The 20,612-nt window shown below is 38.7% G+C and overlaps 1 pseudogene; it reads right to left on the bottom strand.

Moving 5' to 3' along the window:
• Positions 1-3,061: 3,061 nt before the first annotated feature.
• On the bottom strand, positions 3,062-10,683 carry LOC126625428 (uncharacterized; annotated as a pseudogene).
• Positions 10,684-20,612: the final 9,929 nt, after the last annotated feature.

Genomic DNA, 20,612 nt, shown 5'->3' with positions numbered 1-20,612 from the left:
TGGCGGCTGAAGTGATGAGTCTCAAACAGGAGATTAGAGGGCTCAAGCATGAGAATAAACAGTTGCACCGGCTCGCACATGACTATGCTACAAACATGAAGAGGAAGCTTGACCAGATGAAGGAAACTGATGGTCAGGTTTTACTTGATCATCAGAGATTTGTGGGTTTGTTCCAAAGGCATTTATTGCCTTCGTCTTCTGGGGCTGTACCGCGTAATGAAGCTCCAAATGATCAACCTCTGATGCCTCCTCCTTCTAGGGTTCTGTCCAGTACTGAGGCTCCAAATGATCCCCCTCCGGTGCCTTCTCTTTCTGGGGCTCTACCGACTGCTGAGACTTCTCCTAAGCAACCTGTGTGAAGGCTCCCTCTTGTGTGTTTATTTTGACTCATGTATATGTACATATTTGTAGCTTATCGGGGATATCAATAAATAAGCTTTCCTTCATTTCAACGTATTGTGTTAGATACACCAAAGCCTTCTTCGCTAAGTTCTTTGAATTTTCTTTTGTTGAAGCTTGTATGTTGAAGCTTTCTGAGTGGAGCATGTAGGTTGGGTAGTGTTCCCTTAATTTTCCGAGTAAGGAAAACTTCTCGGTAGAAAGTGTTGTTCCTAAAAGCACTTATATAATCTAGATGCATTTTTAAATTTTTTTGTCAAACTCAAAAATTCCAATTTACTTTTTGCATGAGATTAATATTAATTATATATCCAAGTAAAGATTTATATAAATAATAACTTGGTTTCATAACTTCAAATGGAGCTGAGATCTTGTGCAAAAAAACAATCAATATGTCCAAAGAGATTTTCCAATGGACGTAGCAAAGGTGGTAGCAAACTCCATTTGCTATGCTACTCAGGATAAAATTGTCTCCAACATAAGTAGCAATCCTAGAAGCAAATTCGAACTGTAGCAGCTCCCAGGTCAAATATACAAAGTGAGTTGCTTGCAGTAAATTGTATCGAAAACATAAATTGATGGTTGATCAACAAACAAATTGTTTTCCTTTTGGTTGAAAAACTTCTCATTCATGAGAATGAAACTGACATTAGCGTTCATTATTATTGTTTGTAAAGGAAATTATAGTAATGGTTCCTTAATTTTAACTCAATTAGAGCAAAGGTTCTTTAACTAAAAATTAATGATCATTGATCCCTTAACTCATGTCAACATACATGTAGCTATGGTCTTTTCTGTCAACTCTGTTAAAACTTCTGTCAAAATAATTCATGTGTCACGCACGTAAGGCTGAATCAAGGGGAAAATATAGAAAACCAAATGAAAAAAAAAATTGTAACGATAGTCCCCCAACTTTAACCTAATTAGAGAAATGGTCCCTCAACTTTAACCAAATTGGAGCAATGGTCTCTCAACTGCAACCCAATTGTAGCAATGATCCTTGCAACATGAGTCATCTTGATGAAATTCTGATGGAGTTAACGAAAAGAACCATAGCCGCATATTTTGATGAGTTAAAAGACTACTGGCCATGAATTTTTAGTTGAAGAATTATTGCTCTAATTGGGTTAGAATTAGGGAGTTTTAACGAAAAGCCCACGGTAATGTTCATTTTAACGAAAAACCACATTTTTACACTAAAAAGTCAATCTTGGTACTATTCACTTTACCCTTTATTTTGTCATTATCATTAAAACTCAAAGTTTTCAAGCCATTTTCATTAGTTTTCCTTTAGAATTAAAGGACCTTTGCTACAATTTTCTCTTATTTTTATTTTTACACTGCATTAGCTATTGGCAGTTTCTTGTCAAAGCATTAGTGCTTCATTTGAATTGATACTTATAAATTTTTTTCACTGTTGACAATCATTGATGATGATTAAGCAATAGCAAAAGATAGAAATAAATAATTGAGATACTAATTTTTATAAGGTGACTAGGGTTTAAGGTTTAGAGTTTCTCAAAATTTAATTTGTTATGATGATACCTTAAGTTTAAAAAGTTGGTCGAAGAGTAAGTTAACATAAAAACACCACATATGTTGACAAAATAACATTAACGAATGGTACAACATTAGCTGCGCATATTATATATTGTACTGGTATTGTATGTTTTTGTATAGCGAATTCGGTCTTGAACAATCCACCCTCAGCTTTGAATCAGCAGCAATTCTGCCATCTGTAGGTCACTACAGAAAGATGCGAGTATGCTGAAACAAAAGGAACAACAAGAAAATCAAGCAACAAATAGTAAGTTATTTAACATACGCAAGGTGAACAACTGTTAAAAGGACTAATGTTTTTTTCGTCATTGAAAAAAGTTGGAGTTTTACCATAAAACTAATTGGCAATTCGGGAAGTAGTCTAATTACTTATAAGCACATGCAAGACCTCTCATTTCCTCGATGTGAGATTCCACTCTTAACATTCACACTTTACAAATTCTTATATGTTCACACTATATATTCGGATTACGATCTTGTTTTCACGGCACAAATCTGTTTCTTTGTTCTTTTTGTAGCTTACTAAATTAGCACAACTTTTTCTCGCTTATAAATGTTGCATTGGTTTGTTTGTTAAGCAATACGTATGTTGGTTGGAAGTACTTTTAAAATAACTAAAAGTGATTTTGGTGGAAGTGTTTTTGGTTTGAAAGGCACTTGAAGTGCATTTGGAAGAAGCATTAGTTATGTGCTTCTTGCAAGAAGCGGTTAAAGCGTTCTTTTGAAATTCACTTGCATTTTTACTAATTAGTTTCAAAAACACTTTAATCAAGAGTGCTTTCAGTTAATTGAAAAGCACTTCCAAATGAGCTTCATAGCTATATCTTTCTCTGTATCTAGTTTTGCTACATTAGGATTTGACTCTTCTTTTTTGTTTGTTTTAAGAAAAAAGAAATTTCAAGACAAAACTCCGACTACACAACCCAATTGAACAAATCTAAACTCTGAAAAATTGTGAGTGACAACGAGAGGCCACAGCTTCGTTGTGAAATTTGCCTCTAGAAAAATGACACAACCAAAACAGTAAATGTCCCGAATAATCACAAATGCAACCTTAGATTGCATGAATTTTGCTTCAAATATCTACGGAATGGGCATCAAGGACATCAAGCATGATAAACTTTACTTGAGAAGGAAGGCGAGTACTTTCTGTAAAGACATGGACTTACATTCGAAATGAAAGATTCATAAATACATAGTATTGAACGAGCCAATTGGACTATTATGTACCAAGCTGTAGCATCCTATCTTGTAGGACGAATCAATTTTAACTTCAGTAAGGGTTTTGAATAAATAAAACTACAAAATGTTTGCGTATCCATTCTTGTGAAGGGTAACTTCTTGTAACGAAGAGAGCTTCTGCTACGAATCACCTCGGAACTGACAGACCAAGCTCTGGATCATCAAACAATACAAATGCTCAAATTAGGAACACAAACTGAAACCCTCTATAAGAGGAGAATAATGCAGAGATTGTTGCATTCCAAATTTCTTTAATTAAAGAACCCAATCAGTTCAGAACGACCCCACAAAAACGTTAAAGAAATGTGATCATGTGGGCGTTTCAAAGATGTTCTACAGCAAAAGTAAACTCAATTGCAGCATCCACTAAAACTTCTTGTCATAATACATATGGCTAGGAAAATTGTCCAATAACCACTGATCAACATGTCCGTATATCTAGTTAATGTTTTAAGTCAGACACAATGAGCATAAACGGCAGGGCCCACCTCCATATACTGCATACATGTCTCACGTATCATCAATTCCATCTGGGACAAGAAGCAGCTATGTTATCAAAACATGCTTATTTATTAAGACATGGTATACGATATAAGTTCAACAACCTAATGGCATAGTGTTTGTACTCTAAGTTTTCTTTTATCTCCATAAAATCACTTCTTCTTTCCATATTGGCATTACACTTACACCGATTGGTTACAGTTTTCAAGACAATGGACAATGGATTAACTCAACTTGCTCACTTGCAAACTCTACAGATATCGTCATAATATGGCCAGAGTATGATAAATTAAGTGCAGTACAGCCTAATGGAAAACATTACATCGTAATAGCATCCTATATTAATCGTTAGACACTCCTAATCTGCAATTTATGAAACTAAAAAGATCAAACCAGATTGTGCATGCACATAACGCAACGATAATTGCCGGTACACTCATCAAAACTGACGAAATCAAGGGATGGACGAAATAGAAGCCTCCAAACTAACATAGTTAAGCATTTTTAGGGTTTTTTAGGGAAATTCATAGTTTAATACTTGGTAATGACGCAGCAGGCCTTAACTAGCAGGTTCAAGCATAATGGACATTATGTGCCTGCAGGAACCAAATATTCCAGTCAGATAACACACCCTATCAAAAGCACATCCACCCTCACTTTCATTTCCTTAAATTTTATAATTACCAAAACTACAACCTCTTTGAATAGCCAGGACACCCCCAACAAGCTCTAAAGGAAACCCGGTGAGCCAATCTTACATAGAGAGTGCTCATAGTTTCAAAGACACAACAACCCAGTTTCGGGTACCCAAAATTGTGTAACTCCTATTCTAGTCCATATTCATCTCCAAAGTGTACAAGGGACCTTCTATAAGTTAATTTCCTATCCGGGTTCCACCGCACAACAAAATGCAACAAAAGGGGAGTTACTAATCAATCAAATCTGTTCAAATGCATCACTCATAAGAAACAACAATGCACCTAAGAGTGTTTAGTCTAATGGTCAGGCCCTTGGTTTGTTACCAAGAGGTCTGGGGTTCGACACCTCTCAGGGTACCCACCTAGCAATTGCTAGAGTTTCTTGCCTACCAAATGTTGTGGGGTCAGACGGGTGGCCTAGTGAGTAGTCGGGTCAAAGACCCGGAGACACTAGATTCAAAAAAAAAAGAATCAACAATGCAAAGCTCAAATTTTGATGAGAACCCAAGTGAGCAAACATGAAAATGAAGAAGAATTACAATTATTAATACAATGGTAATAAAAGAAAAAGTGACTCACAGTTAGAAAAGAAAGCAAAATGTTTTATTAGAGGCCGGGAGGGGTGCGGCAGAGAGTACCCTATGAGAGCGCTCGGCAACTCCTCGATGTAGTGCTCAGTGATGACGTCAGCCTCGCCGCCGCCATCGCGCTGTGGAGTGATAGTAGTGACTGAATGCATCCCAACGCACCCGGAGGCCTGCCCCAAATAAAAAAAAAGCACAACAACAATCCAAACCCAGAAGTTCAAAACTCAGAATTCAAAACGTAAACAAATAAAAAAAAATGGGCACACATAACACAGACCTAGAGAGCGAGAAACGGCGAAGAGGGGAGGACGTGATGGGGAGAGGGTGTTATGAATTGCAGGCCTGTGATCACTTCGATCACAAGAATAATAAGTAGCTATAGTAAATGGGTGAATTGTAAGGAAATAGGGACTGAATTGTAATGATCTAGAATCTGAGACTTGATTGTTAAAGGGTTAAGTATTGTAGGGGGTTTATTAATAAGTTGTTAGAGATGTACAGTTGGCATTTCCACACTGGATTGCTTGCTAGTGGGTATATATGCCTCACTACTCATTGTGTAAGGACCAGATTTGAATATTAAAGAACATTCCTGTTAAACTTCTTCTCCTTTCTCTCGCATTACCGCCATAGCTCCTTTGAGCTTAGGTTGATTTCCAGTACAGGATTTGTGGTCTAACGTTGGTATCACCCATCCGTTCCTGGTTTTCCTTACGGTGTATGCCCCGCCACAAACCACATACTCGCCAAACCTCCATGGATGCTCGTTTTTCAGCTCTGGAAGCTTCCCTTCCCGCTCTGATCACTGAGGCGGTGAACACTGCGTTCGATGCTAAGCTTCCCAGCCACCTCCAAGCCCACCTTTCGGTGTACTTTGAGCAGTTTCACCGTGAGCTGTAGTTTTCGAGCAGCGGTACGGGCCGTTCCGCTTCCCCTATCGTTGAACGGCCCCTTCCCCCGATTCTGATCCGCTTCATCCCCATTGACCTCAGATCTGGGCTAGCGGTGGTCTAAATCCTCATCTTCCTTAGCAGCAGCGTATAGATTTTCCTCGATTCACTAAGGGTGATGACCCCTTAGCTTGGATTTACAAGGCAGAACAGTTCTTCAGTTTCTACAATATCTCTGATCCTCAGCGAGTGTTAACCGCTTCTTTTTATTTGGAGGGGGAAGTGCTGTAATGGTTCAAGTGGATGGACTGCCTTCATGCTACACCAAACTGGCTTGAATTCTCCCAGGCTCTGTGTTGTGAGTTCGGACCCTTAGAGTTTAACGATAGTGCTGAGGCTCTTTTCAAACTTCGACAAACCGGTACCCTCCATGAGTATGTACTTGAATTTCGCCGTTTGGCTAATCGCTCTTGTGAAATTTTAAAAGCTGTTTCATAGGAGGATTGAAGAAGGAATTAAAATATGATGTTAAGCTTTTGAGGTCTGTCACTGTGCATGATGCCATTGCAATTGCAATGCAATTGGATGAAAAACTTTCTGAGTTTAAATCTACACCGGTTAAGTCTTCTCTTCCAGCTAAATCTCACACCCTTGTGGTTACTCCTGCATCTCACACTGTACCTTGCCCGGGTAATTTAGCCATTAAGAAACTCACTCCGGTAGAGATTCAAAGGAAACGTGAAAAAAGGTGAATGCTGGTTTTGTACTGATAAGTGGACAAACGGACATAAATGCGGGTTGAAACAACTTCTTATGTTGGATGTACTGGATTCAAAGGAAGTAGTGGTTGAGGCTTGTGAGGTGCCTCCTGAATTACACAATATGGAGCTCAATGCTTGTGCCTTCTATGGCACCAATGGGGGACAGACTTCCAAAACTATGAAAATTGAAGGGCAGCTTAATGGCTAGTATGTTACAATCCTCTTGGACTTGGGTAGCACACACAATTTTATTGACTCTAAGCTGCTCAAACAATGGGATTATCAGACCTTCCCTACTAAGTGTTTTAAAGTGATGATTGCAGATGGAGGAATGGTTCGAAGTTTTGGTTGTTGTCCATATGCTAGTCTTACTTTGGGAGGGTATAATTACACAGTGGATCTGTTCTCATTACCACTTGGAGGTTGTGATGTGGTATTGGGAGTACAATGGTTATCCACAGTGAGTCTTGTGTTGTGGGATTTCCAACTACTCACCATAGAATTCACTTGGGACAATCACACTTACAGATTAACTCACAAAGTCCCTCCTGCACATACTATTTTAGAAGTGTCATTACAATACTTAGACAAGGAGATCATTAACTCCAATTTAGGCCTGTTTCTTTATTCTATAAAGAATGGGAAGGTTGCAGCTTGTGACTTAAGTGGAGAACAGCTTCATGACCTACAAAAGTTGTTAGAAGACTTTGAAGAGGTTTTTTTTCGACCTACTAAGCTACCACCCCACAGGACACATAATCATCACATTCCATTAGTGCAGGAAGCTAAACCACCCAATATTAGGCCATATCATTATGGTCCACTGTAGAAAACTAAAATTAAAAAGGCTGTTTAGGAATTGCTTGATGCCGAATTCATTCGAAAGAGCCATAGTCCCTTCTCATTTCCTGTCTTGTTGGTAAAGAAGAAGGATGGCATGTGGAGAATGTGCATAGATTACAGGGAGCTTAACTCACTCACTTTCAAGGATAAGTATCTCATTCCTTTAATAGATGACCTTTTGGATGAATTGTATGGAGCAAGGTACTTTTCCAAGTTGGATCTACGCTCTAGTTACCACCAGATTTTAATGAACCCTACAGATGTGGAAAAAATAGCCTTTCGAACTCATGAAGGCCATTATGAGTTCCTTGTGATGCCTTTTAGCCTCACCAATACACCAGCCACTTTCCAGAGTCTTATGAATGATTTGTTCAAGCCATATCTCTGACAATTTGTGTCAATCTTCTTTGATGATATTCTCATCTATAGTAAGACTTGGGCAGATCACTTGATGCATTTGCAGCTTGTCTTGGGAATCCTCAGAGACAACCATCTCTATCTCAAGAAAACTAAATGCTCATTTGGACAAGCTTTTGTGGAGTATTTGAGACACATCGTATCTCATGAAGGTGTAGCTGCTGACCCTTCCAAATTGTAAACTATACAAGTCTGGCATGTACCTAAGAATGTGAAAGAGCTAAGGGGTTTTTTGGGGTTCACAGGCTATTATAGGAAATTTGTGCCAAGCTATGGGAATATATGTCAACCCTTGTACAAACTCACAAGGAAAGATGGGTTTCAATGGGATTCCGAGGCTACATTAGCTTTTGAGCAGCTCAAGTCAATCATGGTTTCACCACAGGTTCTTGCCTTTCTAGATTTCTTTAAGACCTTTGAATTAGAATGTGATGCTTCTGGATGTGGTATTGGTGTTGTGCTACATCAATCAGGGAGACCTATAGCTTTCACTTGCCAATCCTTAGGCCCCAGAAACCAAGCTCTTTCTACATATGAAAGGGTGTTGATTGCCATAGTGCATGCTGTGAAGAAGTGGCAAAACTACCTACAAGGAAGACACTTTGTAATCAAGACTGATCACAATAGTCTCAAATATTTCTTAAACCAAAGGGCAAATACCCCATTTCAACAGAAGTGGGTGTCCAAATTGTTGGGATATGACTATGAGATCCACTACAAACAAAGTTCTCATAATGTAGTTACCGATGCACTTTCTAGGGTTTAAGGAACATATCCATTACATGAATCTCCTATTTACGTTGAGAATATGAGCATGGAATGCACAGCTATCTCATATCCATATTTTGGATGGATGGATGAGCTTCGCAGGAGTAATGAAATCGATGGGTGGATTGCTAAAAAAAAAAGAGAAGTAATGCAAACTGTCCAAGATGCTTCTTGAGGTTTAACAGTAAGCAAGTACTCCATAGATAATGGATTTTTGTGCTACAAACAAAGGGTAGTCCTAAGTCCTACATCGATGTGGAGAGCTAAAATCATTGATGAGCATCATGCAACTCCTGCAACGGGGCATCAAGGCGTCTTGAAAACTTACCATAGAATTAAAAGGAGTTTCTATTAGCAAGGAATGTACAATGACATCAAGAAGTTTGTTGCTGAATGTCAACCCTGTCAACAAAACAAATTTGAAACTCTTTCACCTCCAGGATTGTTGCAGCCGTTACCTATTCCTCAAAGGGTGTGGGCTGACATTAGCATGGATTTCATAGTGAGATTACCCAGTTGCAAGGGAAAAACTGTGATCCTAGTGGTGGTTAATCGACTTTCGAAGTATGCCCATTTTGTGCCATTGTCACATCCCTACACTGCCACTGAAGTAGCACAGTTGTTTGTGGATAACATATTCAAGTTACATGGGATTCCTAGCTCTATTGTTAGTGATAGAGGCCCCATCTTCATCAGTGCATTTTGGAAGGAGCTGTTTAAGTTGCAAAATTCAAAGTGCATGAGCTCAGGTTATCACCCCCAAAGTAGTGGCCAAACTGAGGTGATGATTAGATGTTTGGAAACATATCTTAAATGTTTCGTGGGTGGCCAACCTCAAAAGTGGGTTCAATGGCTCTTTTAGGCCGAGTGGCGCTTCAACACTTCTTACCACACTTCCTCCAAGTACACTCCCTTCGAGTTAGTCTATGGATACCCCCCACCCCATGTGGTACCTTATGAGATGGGAACTGCAAAAGTTGAAAATGTGGAGCAAAGGTTGCTGGAACGAGATAGGATCCTATATGTGTTGAAAGGTAATTTGGAGAAAGCTCAAAATAGGATGAAACAATACAATGATAAGAAGATGACATAGAGGCAATTGATTGTTAGTGATTGGGTTTACTTAAAGCTAATACCATACCAGTTGCAGACATTAGCCCCCCACAGCTACCATAAGTTGCAGCCAAGGTACTATGGACCATATGAGATACTCGAGAAGATTGGTGAAGTAGTTTATAAGCTTAAACTTCCTGAAGGTACTAAGATACATCCAATATTCCATGTGAGCTGCCTTAAGAAACAATTGGGAAATCATAACATTGCTCAGTTGGTGCTGCCTCAAGTGATGGAAAATGGCTGGGCTCAGAATGATCCAAAAGCAGTATTGGCTAGAAGAATTTACAAGAAGGGGAACTCTGCAGGTGTACAAGTTTTGGTGCAGTGGCAAAATCAGAAGGAGGATAATGCTACATAGGAAGACTTCAATGAATTCCAGGCTATGTTTCCCAAGTTTCCCCTTTGAACCTTGTGGACAAGGTCTTCTCAAGGAAGGAGTATTATTATGAATTGCAGGCCTGTGATCACTTCGATCACAAGAATAATAAGTAGCTATAGTAAATGGGTAAATTGTAAGGGAATAGGGACTGAATTGTAATGATCTAGAATCTGAGACTTGATTGTTAAAGGGTTAAGTATTGTAGGGAGTTTATTAAATAAGTTGTTAGAGATGTACAGTTGGCATTTCCACACTGGATTGCTAGCTAATGGGTATATATCCCTCACTACTCATTATGTAAAGATCAGATTTGAATATTAAAGAATATTCCTGTTAAACTTCTTCTCCCTTCTCTCGCATTACGGCTATAGCTCCTTTGAGCTTAGGTTGATTTTTAGTAGAGGATTTGTGGTCTAACAGAAGGAAGCCTGAAGTGGAAGATTTTGGGACGGCGGACCTGACGACCGATCAGATGGATGATGAGGAAGCTCTGTTGGCGAATTGCCAGCAGGCTGAAGCCATTGCAGGGGTTTGCGGGTGGATGAATGCAGTTGAAAGGGTTTAGGGTTTTAGCAGCACGAGCTCTATGAGAGAGTGAATCGATGTGCTTCTTGTTGCTATTGGTTTGGGCTTTTGGCAAATATTTGTTGGGCTTGGTTTCTTTTGTCATTGTTGGGTTTAGGTTGGTTTTCAAAATGAGCCAAGAAGTTTCAATTTTCTCATTGTATCAAGTTGTGTCTTTAGTTGAATTTGTTGATGCACAAAACTGGAGGTCTTGGTACAACGTAAATCCGACCGTGAATCTGCATGAAATGTAATTGACACAAGATGTATCGTGGTTCACCCTAAGGTTTGGGCTACGTCCACACTAATTATGTATTTCTCTGAGATGTCGAAGAGGGAGAAGGTGAAAGCTTCTGAGAGCTTATGAGGGTGAGAGAGGGGAGTGATGGCCTGAGAGTTGGCCTCTGAAAATGGCCTCCCCTAATTGTGAGGGTAAAGGGTCCTTTTATAGAATAAGGACTCTTCACTTATTACATATTTGCCCCTTCCTTTATCCCATAATTACATTTAAGTCCCCTAAGTATTTGTACGAGATCTAAATACGAGGCCCTAAATATGGTATAAACAGTAATCCCCCAAGTCTTCAGTCAAGAGAGTATTTTGGCTGGAGACTTGAAATTCAGTCCATGTGTGGGCCGAAGTAACTAGATGTCGTCTAGAACTAATGCTTGATACGAGGCGATGCCCAATCTGAAATGATGCTCAACTAGAAGTAGCACATGTTGCGAGGCCGCTCTGCTTGTAGCTTATGTTGCCTTGGTTGGCTCGGCTTGTGGCGTTTGAAGGTGAGGGAGTCCCTTTTATAGAATAAGGGCTCGCTCCTCAATACATAAATGATGGGCTAGAGTTGATGCTCGTAGGGATGCGGTTGCTCAGTAGGCGGCGATGCTCTCTAATGGTGGTGAGGGAGTCCCTTTTATAGAATAAGGGTTCGCTCCTCAATACATAAGTGATGGGTTAGAGTTGATGCTCGCAGCGAGGCGGTTGCTCAGTAGGCGGCGATGCTCTCTAATGGTGATGAGGGAGTCCCTTTTATAGAATAAGGGTTCGCTCCTCAATACATAAGTGATGGGTTAGGAGTGATGCTTGCGGCGATGCGGTTGCTCAGTAGGCGGCGATGCTCTCTAATGGTGGTGAGGGAGTCCCTTTTATAGAATAAGGGCTCGCTCCTCAATACATAAATCATGGGTGATCTCTTAATGAAAGTGAGGGAGTCCCTTTTATAGAATAAGGGCTCGCTCCTTAATACATCAATAATGGGCTAGAGTCCCCCAAGTATTTTTCATGAGGCCCAGTTGAGGCTCAATATATGGTACATAATGTAGTCCCCCAAGTCTTCGGTCAATAGAGTCTGTTGGCTGGAGACTTCAAATTGAATCCATGTATGGGCCGAAGTGGCGATTGTTCGGAGGTAGTATTTGTATACCCTGCACTGAAGCTTTGTAGGTGAAGCTTTGCAAGTGAAGCTTTGAAGCTAGAGCTCTGTAAATGAAGCTTTCGAAGATGGAGCTTTTGTAAATGAAGCTTTTGAAGCTGATTGACATGAGTGATGCTCATGAATGTTTATGTTGATTGACATGAGTGATGCTCATGGATGTTGTCATGAGTGATGCTCATGAATGTTAACATGAGTTATGCTCATGAATGTTGACATGAATGATGGTCATGAATGTTTATGCATGATTGTCATGAGTGATGCTCATGAATGTTTATGTATGAATGACATGAGTAGTGCTCATGTATAATTTGGAGTACTAGGCGTACTTTTGATCACCTGGTTGGTGGTATGAAGGAGAGTACGGGTTGTACATTTCATCACCTGGTTGGTGGTAATAGCGGCGGGTTGCCGAATAATTTTGGAGTACTAGGCGTACCTTTGATCACCTGGTTGATGGTAATAACGGCGGGTTGCCAAATAATTATGGAGTACTGGGCATACTTTTGATGACCTAGTTGGTGCTATTTAGGGCTTATGGGCCTTCGCCCTCTACACAACATTCCAGCCCATTTATTTTGGGCTTTGCCGTTTTTTTTTTTTTTTTTTTTTTTTTTACCCTCTGATGGGGTTTATACATATTACCCTCTGATTGGGTTTATACAGATGTCTCTGAAAGATAGCAAAAATAAATTACATCATTCTGGTAGGGTGTTTATTCCTTGCTTTTGCTTTTCTCTTTTTCTCTTTTCCTTTTGCTTTCCACTGCGTCTCTGTCTCTGTCTCTTGGCGAAACTGGAGGGTTAACTCCACTTGCTTTTCTTAGACAGCTGGTCCTGAGTCGTACCCTTTGACCTGACATTGCAGTAGATTTGCATCGAAAACAGAGGGTCCCACCTGCCTGCCTGTACGCCATATAATTGCATGTTGTTCGGATATGGGCACATGCAAGCTTTGCATAGTTGCAGCAGATAATTGCAGTGGAGATAATATATGTAACAGGTGAGTGCATGGTTGGAGTTCGTGGAGGACCCGTTGGTGGTGCCCATGCCATTGCTAGTGGATGATTGCTTTTACCTGTTTTTTGATAATGGTGTCTCTTTCTTTTTGAGTTGGTGGTCGACACATTAATTTGTCAGTTAAAAAAAAATTTCTTATCTTCTTTCATCAGCTTTCTCTGTCCACCATGACATTGAACCTGAGCTTCCATGATATGGGTCCATCTGAAAAGCAACTTGGGATTGATTGTAACCACCCCTTCTATCCCACCATCAACGGCCATGATCTTTGTTCTGCAATCCACCGACCTCACCTCAACGGCAGGTTGAGACGACGTGGCAGCGCACCCATCCATCATCTTAAAATCGTAGCTGTCCACCTCCACTGCGTCCGGCGAAAACAAGAAAGGCGCGCAGGACGACATGTCGTACAAGGGATCCCACCGACTTCATCGTGTCCTTGAGAGTCAACTGCTCCCCGAAAGTCTTCCGAAAGAGCTTCTCCCTCTCCTTCTCCGCCTCTGCCGGCCGGAAAACCCGCTGGAAAATCGCCCCAAGCGACGACTTGAAGATCTTGCGGCGATTCTGGAGGAGGAAGTCGAGGGCTTCTTTGAAGGTGAACATGGGTTGGGTCGACCCGTCTTTCAATCCCCGGGTGAAGAGGAGGCTAAGGAAGAGCACGATCAGGGTGATCAGGGCGTAGTGGGACCGGGGCGAGCTCATCGGACTGCAGGAGCCCTCCACTTTTCACTTTCTCTCCCCTCGTACTTCACTCTCCCCCCCCCCCTCTCTCTCTAAAATCTGATCGAATATTCATTTTCTCTTTCTCTGTACAGGCTCGGAACTTGGAAACAATTTCCCGAGGTAAGCTTCTACAGTTCAACAATTTCAAGTTCAATTTTTGCAAACCATTTGACCATTTATTTGTGGGTTTTTACTTGCATTTACTGTTCTTCCTCGGCGGAGTGACGAAAGCGGAGGCCGGATCCACATCGGCAATGAGCAGGGAAAGCGACAGAGCCACCGAAGCTCAAAGAATGAGCAGATATTCGACACCCGAGGAGAAGGGGTTCTTGGTGGCGAGCAGAAGCTTGTGGAAGCATGGAGGGCAGTAGGACTTGTACGGCAGGATCAGAGAAATTGCAGAGACGGAGGAGATAGGATCGATGAGCGACGGCGGATCTTTAGACTGATCGTCGAGAGCGCGATAGATTTACCAGAGGAGGAGACACACGGTGTTTGTCTTTCCATATTCTTTTCACAAAATTCTTTTCACAAATACATCCAGAGGCGTTCTTGTACGCCTTTCAGGGAGTCATCGAGGTTCCATAACATGGTGGCAAGGATGGATCTGGTGACCCTGACGGTGCCGAGCCGGATACTGAAGAGCTCCGGCATTCTTCTGGCGTTTTTCATCGAACGGTTGGCAAGCACCGCCATCTCGACCCAGATCGAGTTCGCGAATGTGGGAACCATCAAGTTCTGGCTCGGGTTGTTGTTAGTAGGTCCTGATACCAACTTCCTGTGAGAAATGCTTGCGCATATCGCCTCCTGGAGAGGAACGACATGTTGCGCGTCGGAGGCTTCTCTGTACTACGTGTCGTCAGGGTTGGAGTGCTTCCTGCTCTGCCAGGTTCTGTTGAATGATTCTGATGAGGTAGAGGTCCTGGGAGAGAGAGAGACCTTGTGTTGACCAGCTCTACCGTCTGATCAACTTTTGTTGTTGGTGTAATTACTCGTTAAAAGACAGAAAGCAATGAAGAAGAAGACAAATTCAAGTAGAAGTAGTAGAACTCCATAGAACAGCAGCAGAAAATAAATAAGATTTGAAAGAGAGCAACCAAAGAAGAAACTGTGCTTGAGTTTTGAAGTTTAGTGAATGTTTTTCTGGGAAGGGTTGTGCAGATTCACGGCAGAGGTGAAAAAAATGAAAAAGAACCGACATATTTTTTTTTTGTGTCGCTTCCCACAGACGGCGCCAAATGTTGATGCACAAAACCGGAGGTCTTGGTACAACGTAAATCCGACCGTGAATTTACATAAAATGTAATTGACACAAGATGTATCGTGGTTCACCCTAAGGTTTGGGCTACGTCCACACTGATTATGTATTTCTATGAGATGTCGAAGAGGGAGAAGGTGAAAGCTTCTGAGAGCTTATGAGGGTGAGAGAGGGGAGTGATGGCCTGAGAGTTGGCCTCTGAAAATGGCCTCCCCTAATTGTGAGGGTGAAGGGTCCTTTTATAGAATAAGGACTCTTCACTTATTACATATTTGCCCCTTCTTTTATCACATAATTACATTTAAGTCCCCCGAGTATTTGTACGAGATCTAAATACGAGGCCCTAAATATGGTATAAACAGAATTAATTTTAGGGAGTTTTAATGAAAAGGGTTTGGACTAAGTTTAATTTAACAAAAAATCACCCTATACTATTATTTAACCAAAAGGGCTTCATATTTAATCATAAGGACACAACTATTCTATATTAGGCCTTATAAACATTGAACACAATGGGCTAAGCTAAAAGCCCAACACGAAATAAACTTTTTTTTTCCAGCCCTTGCCCCCAACGGAAACCCCATTCCGTTAGAAATTAACTCCCCTTTATTCATATGTATGCAACTCGAAACTGGATTTCAGATGAAGCATCCTATTCATAGGGACCTCGTGGAAGATTTCATATGAGGATCAAAGTAAACCAATGGGAATGGAAATTGTTAGAGATTTCAATAATAATAATAATTATTATTATTAATATATATATATATATATATTAATATATAATATTTATGAATATATAAATATATAAATATATATGACCTAGTGCTGGTGCCATCCGCAGCATGCATGCGGCAACATGTATTGAAAGGTTGGATTTAATTCAACCTTGTACCTTTTGGTTGAATTACAACTTTTGGTTAAAAAATATGATGTTTACTCAAATTGTATGAGTAGAATTAAAGGATATAATTAGTCAATATTTATTTTCTGAAAATTCTAAATAGAACACATGTCTTTTGGGTCAACACTATTAAGAAGAGTTGTGTGTCTTCAACTAAAATGAAATGGCTCGATGAACGGGTACTTTGATGTCTATAAATACATGTTGTGGTATAATGTTTCATACACAATTCATTCAAAAATTTGTTGTCTATATAATTTCTTTGCTCTCTTTTCTCTACGCATCACATTCATACAATTTCTTTCTAGTTATTTCTAAGGGAATATAATTCGGTTTTGCTAATCGAATATTCCATACTTTGTTGTATCCTGGAAGTGATTTGCCAAGAACCCTTTAGCAAACTCATTCGAGTGGGGGCAAATAACACTTTAAGGAAACGATTCAAATCGTACCTCAAAGTCATTATTCGGATTATTCTCCATAAATCTACATTTAATCTAACAATCTTAAAGTGTTATTTTCGTTATGGATAACAAATCTGATAACATGGCTTTGAAGATTATCAATCAAGATGTCTACAAGTTAGACAAATTTGATGGATCAAATTTCACCCGATGGAAGGACAAGATGCGTTTCATGCTTACTGTTCTAAATGTCATATATGTGTTGGACCCGAAATTGGAGCCTATTTGTGAACCAAGTGACAAAGACTCGGACAATATAGTTGCCGATCGAAAGAAGCGTGAAGAAGATGAATTGGTATGTCGAGGACACATCTTGGGCACATTATCTGATCGTTTATATGACCTGTATGCACACATTCAATCTCCAAAGGAAATTTGGGAAGCACTTGAACACAAGTACACAACGGAAAAAAGAGGTACCGATAAATTTTTAATGTTCAAATATTATGAATTCACTATGTTTGATAACAAACTCATCCTAGACCAAGTTCATGAATTAGTGGTCTTGGTCTCAAAGCTTCGTGAACTTAAAATAGTTATTCCGGATCCTATGATAGTTGGAGTTATTATGGCAAAATTACCCCAAACATGGAATAACTATAGAAAGAAACTTCTACACATGGTGGAAGATATTAGTTTGGAGAATTTGCAAAAGAGTATTCAAATTGAAGAGGAAACTCGAAATCGTGATAAGAATTTTGCAAATCAAGATTTCTCTAAAGTTCACATTGTCGAAGGAAACACATATAAAAAGAACTTCAAAGTCAAAATTGACAAAGGGAAGTTTAAGAAGACCAATTCCAACAACAATCAAAAGAATGCAAATGGTGTATGTTACCATTGTGGAAAGAAAGGTCATTACATTCGTGATTGTAGACACAGAAAAGCAAGTGAGGAATATGCCAATAAGACCAATAGCGCAAATATGGTGGATTTTTACAATTGCCGGAGGAGCAATTTCTTGGGCTTCGAAGAAGCAAACATGTATAGCACATTCAACTATGGAATCTGAATTTATAGCATTAGCAGCAGGTAAAGAAGCGGAATGGATTAGGAATTTGTTATTGGAAATAGAGTTGTGGCCACAACCAATACCATCCATTTCTTTATACTGTGATAGTGAGGCTACTTTGTCTAGAGCATACAATAAGGTATACAATGGAAAATCTAGACATATTAGCTTGAGACATGAATATGTCAAGCAATTAATAACTGATGGAGTTATTAATATTGTTTATGTTAAATCAAGTAATAACTTGGCGGATCCGTTAACGAAAGCACTTTCAAGAGCTTTGGTAGTTAGTACATCTAGTGGAATGGGGCTAAAACCCTTTACTGAAAATTAGCCACCAATAATGGTAACCCGACTTTATCTAGAACATCACTAGTTTAAAAGTTTAATGGGTAATAACAAGTTATTGTTAAGTGGTTGTGCAAGCACTGAAAATTATTATATAGCTCATTCCAGGATGATCAGTGCAAGACTGCTACGTTTAGGAGGATGAGTTTTAACTCTTAATGAGGTTATTTGTAGTTATGTCTATAGTAGCAGGGACATGGGAAGGAACCTCACCTATATAAACATAAGAAGTGGTGCCGCTTCTACCAAGAGTTGGGTTTTCTCTTGTAAATGTTCATGAAACCAGGATGAAGCACAAGGCCATAATAGTGCTTAATTAGTTCAGAAATTTCTTTAAGGAAATAAGACATAATCATGTGTGTAGTGATTCCGGTTTTAACATAAGAATAGGTGGTTTAAACTTAGGTCACCATCGCATTCGTTATAACTTTGAATCACTTACACTAATTAAAGGTTTAATTCGAAAGACACCTTTATTGTATGCATGATTATATCGGTATGCTTGTGATAATTATAAAGAGAGAATTATTGTAATATCATTTACCATATTATTGAAATTGGGAAGGATTGTTAGAGATTTCAATAATAATAATTATTATTATTATTAATATATATATATATATATATATATTAATATATAATATTTATGAATATATAAATATATAAATATATAAATATATATGACCTAGTGCTGGTGCCATCCGCAGCATGCATGCGGCAACATGTATTGAAAGGTTGGATTTAATTCAACCTTGTACCTTTTGGTTGAATTACAACTTTTGGTTAAAAGATATGATGTTTACTCAAATTGTATGAGTAGAATTAAAGGATATAATTAGTCAATATTTATTTTCTGAAAATTCTAAATAGAACACATGTCTTTTGGGTCAACACTATTAAGAAAAGTTATGTGTCTTCAACTAAAATGAAATGGCTCGATGAACGGGTACTTTGATGTCTATAAATACATGTTGTGGTATAATGTTTCATACACAATTCATTCAGAAATTTGTTGTCTATATAATTTCTTTGCTCTCTTTTCTCTACGCATCACATTCATACAATTTCTTTCTAGTTATTTCTAAGGGAATATAATTCGGTTTTGCTAATCGAATATTCCATACTTTGTTGTATCCTGGAAGTGATTTGCCAAGAACCCTTTAGCAAACTTATTCGAGTGGGGGCAAATAACACTTTAAGGAAACGATTCAAATCGTACCTCAAAGTCATTATTCGGATTATTCTCCATAAATCTACATTTAATCTAACAGAAATTGGGACCCTCTGGAGGATAAATGGCAGGAGAGAAGGATCAAGTTTTCAGTATATTGTGGACTCCCGCAGTCAAGCTACTTGTTCAATCTGTTCTCATTTACGTTTGCACAGACATTCCCACTTGCTCTTGAAAGAAAGGATGCCACTTTGCCGAGTGTCTCTGCTTCAAATGCTGTTGTGCAGTGGGTGTGGTGGAATTGAGGCTCTTGGAGGAAATGACCAGATTTTAAGTGAGAAGACAAGGATGATTGGATTTTTGTTTTATTTTTTTTATTCATTTTTTAATTGTTACAGCTTTGAAGTTATAACTAAAAATTTGTGTGGAGCTTCCAACCATATATAGGTATTACATTCTGCATTGGTTAATTCCAAAACAACGTTAAAATTACAACTATAAAATTGATACTTATGCAAATTTTCAAGTAAAACAAAAAGTCAAATAGCTAAATATATATTTTCACAAGTAAAAAAATTATCAACTATAAATTGAACACTTATTATTTCTAGAACTGAACACAGAGTTATCATTATTTCTTAAACTGAACATTGGTACTATTACTGTTTCTTAAACTGAACACTTATTACTTCTAACACGAGTACCATCACTATTTTTAAACTGACTGTTTCTTAAACTAAACACTCATTATTTCTAACACGGGTACCATCACTATTTTTAAACTGAACATTGAATATTTGTCGCAAACGCCCTGGACCCGAAATCAGTGGCAAAATGGACCATGCACCTGACGCACAGGTAAAAGAAACTCAATAAAACTCTTTATTTAGACATATATTTTTAAAATATGGGGTCTCACACTATTTCTTAAACTGACTATTTATGAAACTGAACACAAGTACTAAACTATTTTTGAAACTGAACACTAACTATTTATAGAACTGAAGATGGGTACTATCACTATTTCTAAAACTGAACACTGATAATTTCTTAAGCTAAACACAAATACTAGACTATTTATGAAACTGAGCACAAGAACTATTTATGAAACTGGACACGAGAACTATTTATAAAACTGAACATGGATACTATTTATGAAACTAAACACAAAAACTATTTATGAAACTGAACACATGTACTATTTATGAAACTGAACACGAAAACTATTTATGAAACAGAGCACGAAAACTATATATGAAACTGAACACGAAAACTATTTTTCACAGTCGGATCATAAACAACAGGTGATGTAAGAAACATTGAATTTTAGTATGACATAGAAAATCAGTCACTCAAAATCCTTATGAACTTGTTGATACATATCAATAAGAGAAATTGATCTTCTTTTAATGAAAATGAACACTGACTATCACTATTTCTTAAAGTGAACACCGACTATTTCTTAAACTGAACACTAATACTATCACTATTTTGTAAACAGACAACAAACTAATTCTAGAACTAAACATGATACTATCACTATTTCTTAAAGT

Source organism: Malus sylvestris, chromosome 6 (genome assembly GCF_916048215.2).
Source record: "Malus sylvestris chromosome 6, drMalSylv7.2, whole genome shotgun sequence".
NCBI classification, from domain to species: Eukaryota; Viridiplantae; Streptophyta; class Magnoliopsida; order Rosales; family Rosaceae; genus Malus; species Malus sylvestris.
This window is presented reverse-complemented; position numbering and strand designations above follow the sequence as displayed.